This window comes from Sturnira hondurensis, unplaced genomic scaffold (genome assembly GCF_014824575.4).
Source record: "Sturnira hondurensis isolate 20B ecotype Veracruz unplaced genomic scaffold, ASM1482457v3 Scaffold0015056, whole genome shotgun sequence".
NCBI classification, from domain to species: domain Eukaryota; kingdom Metazoa; phylum Chordata; class Mammalia; order Chiroptera; family Phyllostomidae; genus Sturnira; species Sturnira hondurensis.
In genome coordinates, this window is record NW_028087687.1 from 1,899,326 (window position 1) to 1,913,823 (window position 14,498).

A 14,498-nucleotide genomic window follows, 5' to 3' on the forward strand; every position below is an offset into this window, starting at 1 on the left:
TTGAGAACAGATTCTCAAGGGCAGAAGCCAGGAGATCAGTGAGAAGATTACCACAACAATCCAGATGAGAAATGACAGTGGTTACATATTTATCATTCCCACACTTCGTCCCAACTTTTTATTGTGAAATACAACACAGACATAAAATTGCATAAATGAACAGCTGGATGAACTATTACAAAACCAGCACCTGTGTAACTAGGTGAAAGAACAGAATATTGCCTGCTCCCAGGAATCAGGACCTTCTTTCCACAACCTTTTGGTCTGGAGATTCGCCTCCCCAAAATCCATGTATTATTAGCCTACCATCAATTTGTTTTTGTATTTTTTATTGTAGTAAAATGCATACGGCATAAAATTTACTATTTTAACCATTCTTAAGTGCACAGTTCTGTAGCATTAATTATATTCACGTTGCTATGCAGTCGTACCATCATCCACCTCCAGAACTTTTTCCATCGTCCCGAATTGAGAGGCTCAAACCACGAAGCCCTCACTTGCGTGCATACCTGCTTCCCTCCAGGCCCTGGCAGCCACCCACCCACTCTCTGGCCCTGTGAATTTGTCTACTCCAGCGAGGTCCCTCATATAAGTGGAGTCATACAGTATTTGTCTTTTTTTATGAATCACTGCTTAAATTTAAAAACATTGTCAACATTTACAAGATAAATTAAACGGAAGAACCAGTTCCATGTGGTCAAGATCCCATGATTCACAATCATAAACGGTTCAAACTTGATTTAATCAGTTTACTAAAGTGTCTCAACATGACAAGACTTCGCAATTCCTTGGCAAAGACCTATTTTCTGTATATTCCTGCCAATCTCAAGTTTCCTCAAGCCTTTTTTTTTTTATTGGGGGAGGTGGATCAGAAGCTGCAGAACAGGCTTAGGGGTATCAAAACATCGTCAGAGTGTGCCTGCCACCTCACCCCAAATGACCCTTGCCCTGCAAGTGCTCACAGCAGAACAAGAACGACAGTAGGACTATTAATAATTAATCCTACCAGCTATTATCTATTAAACACTTACTGTGGGCTAGGTCCCATTGGAGCACCCTACGTGTATTAACTCATTCGGTGCCCGCAGCAGCTCTGTGAGGCAGACGTAACTATTATGCTCATTTGTAGATGAGGAAACTGAGGCACAGGGAAGTTGGGGAACTCGCTCAAGGGCACACAGATGGTGGGAAGTTAAGCTGGCTTCAAACTTAAGCAATCTGGCCCTTTGCTCTTACTCCTCACCAGTGGTTCTCAACTGTGACTGCACCAGAATCCCGGGGTTGGGGGGGGCTTGTTAAAACACTGATGGCCCGGCCCACCCAGAGTTGCTGACTTGTTCTTAGGTGGAACTCCAGGATTTGCATTTCTAACACATTCCAGAGTATGCTGGCTGCAGGGGCGGGGGCGGGGGGGGGGGGTTGGGGAGGGGTGGGGGGGTTGGGGGGGACACACAGAAAAGCACTGCTCCCTGCAAGGCATTAAAGGTAACTACTATGTGGTGAGCATCTACTATGAGTCAGGCACTGTGCCAGAACACGGTGTGAGGTTGTACCCCTTTTACAACAGAGTATTTGAGAATCAACAAGATTAAGGACCTGCTCAAGTTCATAGAAGGGCAACTGCTGCAGCCTGTGTTCAAGACCAGTTTTCTGAATGCCAAAGCCCTTGTATCTTCCACCCACTGCCTCACTGACACAGCTCTATGGGGTGCTCTGGGCAGAGCAATAGCTGGTCACCTCTTCAAAGCAGTGTTCAGTAAATATTTGTCTGTTGTTTGTTTTGGTGGAGATGGGGGAAATGGATTTTCTATTAATAGAACCATACGCAAATTCACACACTCGAATATCTTTATGTTCAAAAATAGTATTAATCGCCTCCACTGATTACAGCTTAAGGTTTTCACCTCTGCGGCAGTGTCTTCCACTTCATACTGTTTCTGTCACTCATAACTGGGTAGTATCTGATCACTCACGGTCACAAAGGATGACTTGATGGATGTAGTGCCACATCTTGTTCAACATTTTTTAAGTTCTTTTTTTTGTTTTTCATGTTGACATATATTTTCTTTGTTTTTAAAGTTTTTTTCTCTGTTCTGTGTTCTTACACAATTTATCAAACCACACAAATTCTGAGAAAAACTAGCCAAGGGTTTAATTTCAGACTTTCATTTGGCTCTGAGAACCAATTTTCAATTATTATTGGCTGATTGGTCTCAGAGTGGCTGGGTGTGCAGCTGAGCTCCTTGTAACATGTACGGGCCCAGAGAAGAGTTTCTGCTCCTCATTCAAGCTTGTTGTCTGCTTTGATAACATAGGGACAGATTTATATTTGTTCTGTTACTAAAAGAGTGGTACATAGACACCTGGCTTAATTGGTGCCTGATTTTCTATTTTTTTCCAGTATTGTTGTGGTCCACACTGTTGGCTATCCAGCCAAAACCTTTCTTGCCAACCAAGTCTTTCCCTACTTTTGCTCTCGTATTGGGAGTGCAGCAATGTGGTGAGAGAAAGTGGACCCCTTCCCCAGCCCCAGGGAATAAATCTGATTTTTCTTAAACGGGCCCTGCAGCAGTATGACCTCGCCTCTCTCAGTGATTGGCCTACGGATCTACATGTCACTGAGTTCTAGCCAATGAGATCTAGAAGGACCACTACTGGGGATTCTGGGAAACATTTTGTTCCATGATAAAAGTCAGAGGAGTTATTCTACTTATTCTTTCTCATTGCAAAATTTTTATTGCCCATTATATTTGCAGGACATTTTTAAGAATAATAGAATTTGCTGCTTAATTCTCTTAGTAAGAGTTGGAGCAGATGTTAGAACTGGTCCCCACGAAAAGACAGAATGCCTGGAGTTCTGGAGTTTGACCCTTCAATCATTAGCCAAGATGTGGCAGAAATTGGGGTGCTCAGAGTCTACTCCTAGGGACAGAGCACATCAGGAGGTGTACCATCTCTCTGCCTAGTAGCTGGTATCTGAACCTCGACCCAGTTACCTGATGTGAGAATCTCAGTTGCTATATGATCTACAGCTAAATGACACATAAAGGCTCAGAGAGTCTTACAGCTTAAAGAACTTCCTACAAACCCAACCAATGAGCATTTAAAGTAGCTGGTGCAGAACAAGATAAATCCCTCTCTATAGGTACACTCTCTGGATCACAGGGAGCCCTGTGGGCTACATCTAGGTACTTGGAACTGTTCAATTACTACCACAGTTCTGTGCCGCTTATTAATTAAGTTGATTGAGAAAACAAGGAATATAGTATCAACTTGGGCCTGGAATTTATTTAAACACAGCCAAGACTGGGGTGCAGGAGGGGTTGGGGGAAGCAGGGTGTGGGGGGGCAGAAACAGCCCTGCTTCAAATCTCCAAGGTCTTGAAACAAGGCAAGTCCCTTACTTTGGGTTTATATATCAACCTTTGAACCTTGGGACCTGCAAGCAGAATTGTTTTTATGCAGATAACTGAAATCAGGAGATTGCAACCACGGTCTTCAGGCCAGAAACAAGCTAAGAAAACTTGTTCTTGGTTTATAGTCAGAAACGGGACCTTATAGACAGAATTTGTCAAGATGCCGTCCCCCTCAGACTTAAAGTACCAGTCTTTCATCATCTCCATGAGTCCACGAAATTGTCTTAGAGTTTAGAATTCTGAATTATATTTCTTGTCTCTTTTTCTTCTCTAGTGTTTCCCAGCTTTTTTTCCACTCAGATATCCTTCAAAGCTTTCTCAGATCACATTTTTTATATCTCTATCAGCCCAGATTTAGTCAGGTTTGCTTCTTGGGGTTGGGTTCAGGAAAACCATAGCTGTGTGGAATACCCTGTTTTGAACCAAAGACATTCCTCCGTTCCTCTGCGTTTCCTGGACTGAGGGCCCCTTCCCTGACTTGAGAATGTATTTTCTAGTCTTGAATAACTCTGATCTTTGCACTTTCAACCTGTGGTGAGTCATTTATTTCTAAGTGTGATGAAGGTACATACTGTGTCAAGTAGAAATTTTATTATATTTGGGTTTCTCTGACCTGGATAAGAAACCATGTACCAAAGAAAGAGATCTTTTGTTACATCTCTCATAATCCCTACCACCATCCTTACTTCTGTCATCTTTACTTATCTTTTATTATTACTCTACTCCCCGAATTGGCATGAGTTATTTACTACAAATCAGTGTATACTTTGATTTTATTACATTTTCCCTTAGATCACTAAAATTTTATTGCTTATTCCATGAATTTTTCTTTTAATAGAAAGATTCTATGAGTGTGACCTAATTTGCAAATAGGGTCTTCTTTGCAGATGTGATCAAATTAAGATGTGGTCATGTGGAATTAGGACCCTAAATCCAAAGGCTGGTATCCTTATGAGAAGAGGAATTTGCATACAGAGGTGGAGACAGAGAGACCACCATGTGAAGACACAGGCAGAGACTAGGGTGCTGCACTGCAAGCCAAGAAACACCAAGGATTGTAGGTGACCCCTGGAAGCTGGAAGAGGCCAGGAAGGAGCCTCACCTAGAAACTTCGGAGAGAGCGGGCCCTGCAGACCCCTTGGTCTTTACTTCTAGCCTCTAGCTTGGTGGGACAGTAAGTTCCCGCTGCTGTGAGCTGCCCGGCTTGTGGTGCTTTGTGGCAACAGCCCTGGGACAGGAATGCAACAACCGAATAATGACAAGATAGCAGGATAAACAGGATGCAATTTTGTCATCAAGGTCTTTACAATATAAGAGAGGACACAGTGGTAGGCATTTTTCAATTGCAAATTTTCAGTGTGTCACAAATGCAAATACAGAAATCTATACATGCCTATAGAGACAACAGAGAAAGGAGTAATTAACAAACTGGGGAGACAAGAGAAGATGTGAATTTAATTAAATTATTTTATTTGTTATTTAATTACAGTTGTCTGCATTTATCCCCACCCCACTCCTCCCCATCCCAGCCATCACCTAAAAAATTCTTTACAATTCCTTTTTTATATACAAAAGCAGTGGCCTTTTTAGTGAATCCTCCCCCCCTTTTTCTTTGGCTCCCTTCCTTTTCTTTTTCCCCTTCGACCCTTATCTATCAATATCCTCCTCCCCAGTTAATCTTGTTAATACTCTGGTATTTATTTTCCCATATTTTCCTCCAAGTTTAGCTAATAATGTATATATACACATCATTGTTCATCTTACAAAATGTGATCATATTGTAGATATTTTATGCACCTTTCTTTTTTAATAAACCTTGGAGAAACCCTTCCATTTCAGTCGATGCAGCTGTAAATCATTCTTTTCATTGACACTATTCCATAATATTCCATTCTGTAAGTACACCATATTTCACCCAATCGGTTTCCCTGTTGATGGGTGTTATAAGCATTTTTGGACATATATTTTTGGGTGCTGGTGTTTTATTTCTATGCACTAAATTCCCAGGAGAGGGATTTTGTGGCAAAGGACATACATTTAATACTTAAAATGTTGTCATAATGTATTTCAAAAATATTATAACACTTCACATTTCTACTTGCCATGTGTGAGAGTAACCTTCCCCTCCCCCACCCCTCCCCAGCAGCCAGAGATGTCAAGATTTTTTTAATATTTCCTGCCAGCTGTGAAAAAAACTGACATAGCGTTTTTTAAATTTTTCACTTCCTGAACTATTTCTGTGATTTAGCAACTTTTCCTATGTTTTTGAGCCACATCAATTTGTTTTTCTGTGAATTGTCTTTTTTATATTATTTTTTCATTGGTTTGATTGGGTTGTTTATACTTTTTGGTTAATTTGTAAGAGTGTTTTGACTATTAGCAATATTAATGGTATAACCATGTCTATCATGTATCATTTGACTTTTTCATTTTCTATGTTTGTTATACTTTTGTAATATAAAATTTTTAGTTTTTACAAACTAAGCAAACGAGAAGAACAGGAACAGAATCATGGATACAGAGAGCGTTTTGATGGTTGCCAGATAGGAGGGGAGGTGGGGCAATGGGTGAAGAGATGAGGGGATTAAGAAGTACAAATAGGTAGTTACAGAATAGCCATGACAATGTAAAGTACAGTGTAGGAAACAGAGTAATCAAAGAGCCTATATCCATGACCCATGGACTTGAACAATGGTGTGGGGATGGCCTGAGGGAGTGCAGGGAGCTGGGTGGAAGGGGGAAAGGGGGGGGAAATTGGGGCAACTGTAATAGCATCATCAATAAATATAACTAAAAATTAAAATACATTTTTTTAGTTTTTATGTAATCAGATATGCCTATCTTTTCTTTTATAGCTTCTGATGTCTAGCTTCTTAATAGATTTTATAACTTCCGATATTAAGAAGATCTCAATAAATGTCATGGTGACTATAATTAATAACACTGCATGGCATATTTAAAAGTTGCTAACAGAGTAGATCTTAAAAGTTCTCATCACAGGAAAAAATATTTTAGAACTATGCTGACAGATGTTAACTAGACTTATTGTGGTAGTCATTTCGCAATATATACAAATATAGAATCTTTCTGTTGTACACCAGAAACTAATATAATGTTATATATCAGTTATATTTCAATTTAAAAAATATCTACTATGTAACCTTCTAAATATGTAACCTAGATTTTCTTTCTCCCACAGCTTTGTTGAGGTGTAATTAACTAGTGAAAATTATATATACATTTAGGTAATACACGATAGTTTTGGTATATCAGGTGATGATTTAATATATGCCAATGTGAACTGATTACCACAATCAGGTTAATTCATACATCCATCCTCACACATAGTTACCATTTGCGTGTGTGTGTGTGGCGAGAACACCATATGAAGACTGCAATCCCTCATTCTGTTAATGCAGTGTATCATGTTAAGTGATCCGTGTCCTAAGGATAAATCCCACTTGTTCACGATGTGTGATTGCTTTAATGTTCTGCTGAATTCAGTTTACTAGAATTTTTGTCAAGGAATTTTGCATCTATGTTCATCGATGATATTAACCTTCAATTTTCTTTTCTTGCAGGGTCCTTATGTGGCTTTGGTAGAAAGGTGATACCTACTTGGTAAAGCTCTCTTCAACTTTTTGGAAGAGTTTGAGATGGATCAATATTAATTCTTCTTTAAGTGTGGTGGAATTCATAGAGAAGACATCTGGTCCTGAGCTTTCTTTGTTAGGGGTTTCTGGTGACTGATTCAACCCCCTTACTTGTTATTGGTCTTTTCAGTTTCTCTGTTTCTTCACTCTTGGTAGCTTGTATGTGTCTAGTAATTTCTTACAGGTTGTCCAATTTGTTGGTGTATAATTGTTCATAGTAGTCTCTCATGAGCCTTTGTATTTCTGTGGTATTAGTTGTAATGTCTCCCCTTTCATTTGTAATTTTATTTGAGTTCACTGTCTTTTTTTTCTTGGTTAATCTAGCTAAAGTACTGTCAATTTTGTTTAATTTTTTTTTGAAAAACCAACTTTTAGTTTTGTGATCTTTTCTATTGTCTTTTGCATCTCTATTTCATTTATTTTTGCTCTAATCTTTATTTCCTCCCTTCTGCTAACTTTGGGCTTGGTTTGTTCTTTTGAGTTCTTTGGGGTGTAAAGTCAGTGGGAAGATGGGAGTGGACCCACACCATGGCTAAGAGAGCCTGGAACCAAACCATAGGTCTGTGATAGAATCTGCATTCGGACCAGGGCTACTGGGCCTGCCTTCGACGACACAGAGGAGCATGCCTCCCTCAGGAGCCTGGGCAGGCAGGGCTGCTCCTGGAGTGAAGGTGAAGGGGCCGGAACAGAGTCCTAGGGCTGCCTCAGGATTGGTCAGACTCAAGCAGGTGGGCCCAGCTTGTGGGGCACAGACAGGCATGTCTCCTGGTGGGTCCCTGGGCAGGTGGGTGCATTCCTGGCCTGTGGTTGAGAGGGGCTGGAGCCCCGTCACTGGGCCATTTCAGGATCTGCAGTCAGACTGAGGATGATGGGCCATACTTACAGGGAGGACATGTCTCACGTGGGGTCCCTTGGCAGATGGTGCTGTAGGCAGGGCCAAAGCCAGGTGAGGCTCAGTCAAGTCCATAGGAGCTGTTTCCAGGTCTGTAGCCAGGAGCACAGTTGGTGGGTTTGCCGCCTGGACATGGGCCTGTCTTCTCAAAGTGGCTCTGCTCAGCCTTTGGACCCACCTGGGCTTCACGGTCTCCTGCCTGGGTCCAACAGCACTCCCACGGAGGCATTCCCGGCTGTGAACCCTGCCACCTTGCCATTGCCCAAGGGGAGGGTCTCCTCTCTTATGGAATTCATATTGTTTGATTTTGCTTTTTACATTTGTCTTTAATCCATTTTAAATTAATATTGGTATCTTATTTAAGATAGAAGTCTCAGTTATTTTTTTAAAGATAGCCTTACCCCACTGATTTGAGCTATCTTTATTATCATATATCAAATTCTCGCATACACTGCGAATTTCTGAATTCTCAATTCATTTTTACTGATTTTTGTTTGTTTCTTCATTCACTTTTGTCCATCTCTAGCCTAATCCTAATTTGATGTGCTTCCCACAGCCTCCAGGAGCTTCTCAGGCAAGTACCTTTCAGGCTTCTTTTGCAGATAGTTCTTGGCTGTTGGCATTCCATTTTCATCTTTCCGCATAAACTTTAAGATTCCAGGTCTCAGGTGAGGGTGTCACAGAACAGACCTGGGGGTGGGAGGAACGATATACTATTACCAAATGGACCCACTCTTATCTCTGGGGATCCCCACCCCATTCTAGGTTTGCTTTGCCCACCACCAGGGAAAGACGTCTCTCAATGCCAGAGATTGGTGAAAAGGAAAGGTTTTATTTATTTAAAGAGTTATATAGACTTAAGAGTAATAACTTAATATCTTCATTGAGACCCCAAAGTCCTTTAGAATACCCACAAACGCACAGTCCTTTCTTCCCCCTCTGTCCAGTCCAAGGTACTGTATCTCAGAAAAAGAAGTAGAAGTCCGTGGTTCTTCTCTGCCCAAGCTGCCTTGTCCCAAAAGATCCTGCATGGCTTCCGTGCCCAAGTTTAAATCCCGGCATCAATCTTCCTGTGCCGCACCATTGCTGACTTCTCCCACAATTGGCCACAGCTGCCAGCATTCCCATATTTTTCCAGCTTTACCAGACTGCCACAATAAGTCTGGGCAGGTGTGGCCCTGTGGTGTGGAGCCAATCATCTTCAAGCTCTTGCACAGACACTGTAACCAAGGGGAGTTGCCTCCCAGTTACATCTTGGGTGGAAGTCACTCCCATCCCCCTGGCTCAAAGCATGGCCACAGCTGTTTAACATATCTATGAAACCAGTTAAAGGTTAGTTAAATGACCATTCTCGAGGTTATCTGCAAAACTGTTGCTATTTCAAACAGCTGTCAATGGCCCAGCTCCATGTATCCCATTCCCCAACTCAGACTTGGGGGGTTGAAGACATCCTATATATTTTTTCTAATATTTCCTGGACACCCAGTTCTGGACCCCATTACAAATTCCTATTTGGGGTCCCCCCTTTGGCTGCACCCTGTTACAAAGGTATATGCCTAGCTCAGCCCGAGTCACGTGCCCAGGATGGGAAGCCAGTCCAGCTCCTCCTTTTTGACTCATCAAACACTAAAGGTCTTATTTCTATCTCTCTTCTCATGACAAAGACCCCAAATTGCTCCCAGAGGTTTCACTCTCACAACAGAAAAGGTCTGATTACTTCTCTTGCAAGAGACAGTAGGGGGTTACTTTCTATGCCAAACAAACAATTTATATCCTTGGAGAGAACAAAGCAACACCTCTTAGTAGAGCAGCAGAAAAGAAAACACATATATACACATTTCTAATCTCTGCTATATCATATTAAGGAAGTTGGGCGTTGTCCAACTTGTAGGTACTTAGTTAGCCATTTAAAAGTTTTAGGTGGCAGAGTCATAAGATCAGTTTGGCAGCCATGAAGTAGGTGGAATAGAAGCGGAAGAAACCGGAGATAGGACGCCCAGTTAAGGTACTACTGCAATAGTCCAGGCAAAAAATGACAAAGAGCTGAAATAAGGCAATTGCTAGGGGTAGAGCAAGAAGAGGACAGATTTGAAAATTACTTATCAGGCAGGAGTGACAGGATCAGTGGCTGTTTTCATGTGGGATTAGGTAAGAATCTAGAACGACTGCCTGGCTTTTAGCCTAGGTGGTAGAATTGATGTTGGTACAGCTATATAACACAGAAACTCAGGAGAAAGGGTAGACTTGGGTGGCAATGTAGATAATGAGCTTCGTTTGAAACATGCTGACTTTGAAAGCTTGTGAGATGTTCAAGTGGAGATACTCAGTTGGCATGCAGATCACATTGGGTTCAGCGCTCAGCAGAGCCTGAGGCTGCACAGGTGGTGTGGAGAGCCGTCGGGATGCACGGAGGGGTGAAAAGCGTGGAGGAGGAGAGCTGAGGGTGACCACTTAGGGACACCCAACTTCACCAGAAGAGGGAGAACTGGAGCCAGCCATGGGTTCTGAGAAGGAGCCTTTTATGACACAGAAAGTGGTAACACAGAAGATGAGAGATAAGGTTCAAGAAGGAGGAAGTGGTCAGTTGCAGTCAAAGGCAACAGAGAGGCCTCAGAAGTATCCCGTGGATTTTGTCAACTACCAAATAGTAAATTTGGCTAGAGCAGTTTCAGCGGGGTGGGGTGAAAGAAGTCAGGTTTTAAATGTAGTTGAGTCAGAGTGAGGGAAAGCATCAGATGTCTCTCCTTTGTCCCTCCAGATCCACCCTCTCTCCTTTGCCACCCTTCTGTCTGTCTGAAATTCAAGGCAACATCAAAAGATTCCAGTGACTCCACTGAGTTTGGCCAGTGGTGAGCCCTGGGAGATTGGAGGGAAGACAGAGAGTGAGGTGGGGATGAACAGTCCCCTAATTCCCTTCTTACAGTCTGCCGCATTCACTCAACCCCAGATCACAACTCTCTCCAGCTGGGTTCAAGGAACCACCCCCTTCCGCCTCCTTGCAGGCCTCCGAGCAGTAATAACTCTGCTTTGCCAGTTCTGGGATGTCTAGCACTCCGTGCATTTCTTTACATCCTGCCTACACCTTTATAAAGAGTTCTTTTTTAAGATTTTATTTATCGTTAGGGGTTAAGGGAAGGAGAGTGGGAGAGAAATATCAATGTATGGTTTCCTCTCATGCATCCCCTGCCAGGAACTGGCCCACAACCCAGGCATGTGCCCTGACTGGGAATCAAACCAGCAACCCTTTGGTTCCCAGGCTGGTGCTTAATTCACTGAGACACACCAACCAGGGCAAGAGTTCTTTATTACACCTTCCTTGAATTATCCTAATTTGAACACGCCACCTGTCTTTTGCTGAAACCCTGACTGATGTGGAAAGAAACCTTGGCTGGGAGAGTAAAGAGAGAGAAATACACAAAGACTGAAGAGGTTTTATCACAGGGTTTATTTTTTAAGGGTTAGAGAGGCTTGGACATATCGACAGGCTCATAAAGTTTTCACAGCGAAGCTCTGCTCTAAAGCTGTGATCTGAGAGGAAGGAAGAAATAGGCAGAGAGCTCTTTGTAAGCCTCTGGAGTGGAGGACTTGCAAGTGGCCTCACCACTATTGCTCAAGAAGTTCCAAAACCTGTGTTTCCAGTTTGACCAAGACAGTCCGTTTGCCAGGTTTGCCCACGGCCGGGTTGGCAAGGGTTGGTGTGAGCAATGAGCTGATGGAAAAGTAGACAGAGTCTAACAAAGAAGAAAGAACAAAGGTCAGGACCTCAGCAAACCCAGGCACACCTTGGTGCACCAAGACAGCCAGTCTAAACAGAGTCATGGGTGTTTTTTTAAACTTTGCAAGGCACTGCCTGACCCAGCTCTGTTCTTTCATCTCTTGGGGGTCACCGATTCCATCATAATGTGCTGTCTTTCAGGCCTCCTTTCTCTTTCTCAGCTAATAATAAGCTCTGCTCTGCCCTTAAGCTTGAACTCTGTCCTTTCCACTGCCTGCAACCTGGCACTTCCCCAACTCTTCTCTGGGCAACTCCTCCCCCTCAAGTCTCCCATTAGCACCATGTCCCCCTCAGCCAACTACCCAATCCCAACCAACCCTTTTGTTACTCTCCCTCCAAGGGCCCCGGATTCCTGTTTCTTAGCCTTAAAATTTAGTGAGGTGGAGCATTTTATTTAGAAAGTTTCCTACGGTTTCTCATAAACTTTGTTTTTCATCAAACTCTCTAACCTGTCTGGTATTTGTATTTATCTGCTGAATGGGATAGGCCTCCTGTTAGGGTCCACACTCCCTGGCACTGTGCTGGACCCTCCTACAGCTCCTCCTCTCACTCACTCATCCACTCAACAATTGTTTAATGAGTAATGGGCTCGTGCTTTGCTGTTTAATGCACACAGAGGATGAAAAGAGAATATCCTTATCACAAGGGATTACAAGAGAATAATGACAGAGCTTCTGGGCCGTAGGCCTGGAGGGGAACTAAGCATACTTGTGGAAGCAGCTGCGTGAATGGAGAAATGACAGATTAACTAGGTAGCTGCTGCTTTAATGACACGCGACTGTTCTAAGCTTCAGAAATTCTGGCAAAGAGTGTGTTTCCATTCATTTGACTCTCTCTGGGTTTGTAGCGCCATGCTTTACCCATGGAAACCACTTAATAAATTCTTTAACAATTAACTTGAGTGTTAATTTTTTTTAAGTTGTCATGTTTCTCCAAAGTTCCAAATAAATTTTTAGCTACTTACTAGGTATCTCCACCAGGATGTCCTATAAGCATTTCCAAGTCCACATGTCCTAAACAGAAATCTTTCCTCCTAAACCCAGTCTTCCTTTATTCTTCACCTCTGTTGTCCGAGACAGAAAGCTCAAAACTATTCTCAAAGCCTTGCCCTCTCTAACCCCTTATCCAAATAGTCACCAAGTGTTGTCTATTCTAGGTTATAAATACTTTATGATTTGTTTTCTGGTTCCTACCATCTTGGGTCCAAAGTTCATTATCTCCTCCCTGAATTGGTGAATATAAAAACAAAAACAAAAACATTCCAACAGATCCCTCTGTCTTTTCTCTCTTTCTCTACAATCTCGTAGCCACTACCACAGTCATTTCTGAAACACGAATCTGATACAATCACACCCTTGCTTTAAATCCTTTTGTGTTTCCCCAGTGTTTTCAAGGCAAAGTTTGATTTTTTTTAGCATGGTTCAATTATTTCAATCTGGTTACAAACAAATAATCTAAAACACGGAAAAAGTTACATACACCGAGTTGTTCATTGGGTCCTATATTAGTTCTCTGTTGCTGCTGTAACGTATCACCACAACTTTAATGCTTTAAGACAACAGAGGGGAAAAATGGGAAGATCCCTGGACTTTGTAACTATGGTTTGTTTCTGTGTAGATGAATAATCTCTATCTGTTGAAGACATGGTCCACTGGGTTTTCTGTTATTTGCAACCAAATGCAACTTTAACTATACAAGTAATTCTGTAATTAAAATAAAAAAGAAAAACTGTCAGATTCCAAGTTATCTCTGTCCCACCGCGTGTAATCTAGTCCATGAATAGACTAAGGGCCTCTGCTCTTCGAAGCTCTGTTCATGCTCTTTTCTCTAATGCCTTCCAATGCCTACCCCCTTTGTTTCTCCAACATACTCCTACTCATTTTCCAGAGCCCAGCTCAAATGTTATATATAAACGCATAAAGTCTTTTCCAAGCTTTCCCTCAAACAGAGTCATCATTATTATTCCCATGGCATTTTGTCCATGTTTCTGTGAGAGCACTTTCAACACCACATTGTATTTGTCTATCTTCTTGACTGTCTTCTTTAATGAACTGAGAGCAATATGCGGGCAACCGAAGGGTTAGACCATGTTTTGCGTGTGTTCCCTCCAAAGTTGACATAGCATCGGTGTATAATAGGTGCACAATAAATGTTTTGCAAATAAATCAACACAAGAATAAAAAACAATGTCTACATCTTTAAACCAACTACTGCCCTCTCTTTCCTCGGGTAACCCCTGACTTCTCTCTACTTCTCTTTTCCTGTTTTTAACTGGGAAAAGAATCATTGAGGAGCTGGAAATCAAAAGTTGAGAAGCAAAGGAAGTAATTTAAGACAGAAATTCAGAATTCAGACTGAGGCTCTCTCCGTCTCCCCTACCCTAAATCATGACCTGCTGTGGCTAAAAACAATGTGGCTTTAGCAGGCCTGGCCCTGCCTCAAAGTCACGGTGCTGAGGGTTGTCATCCGAGCTCTGCTCACCACCCAGTGGGATGGTGGGGCAGTAGGATGCTTACATTCACCTTCTTCTGACACTGTTTCTTCCTCTGTAAAAGAGGGCTAGAAAAGACCTGCCTGCTTAATTTACAGAATGTTGTGAAGATCAAAAGTGATCAGCCTTATGCATAAGATTTGCTATGACACCCAGTGCAAACATGAATCACGTAGCTTTGATATATGTAGGAGACACTCAATAAATGTTTAGTGGATGAGCGAATGAATGAATGAATGAATGAGCCCAGTTCACTGACAGTCTTGTTCCAA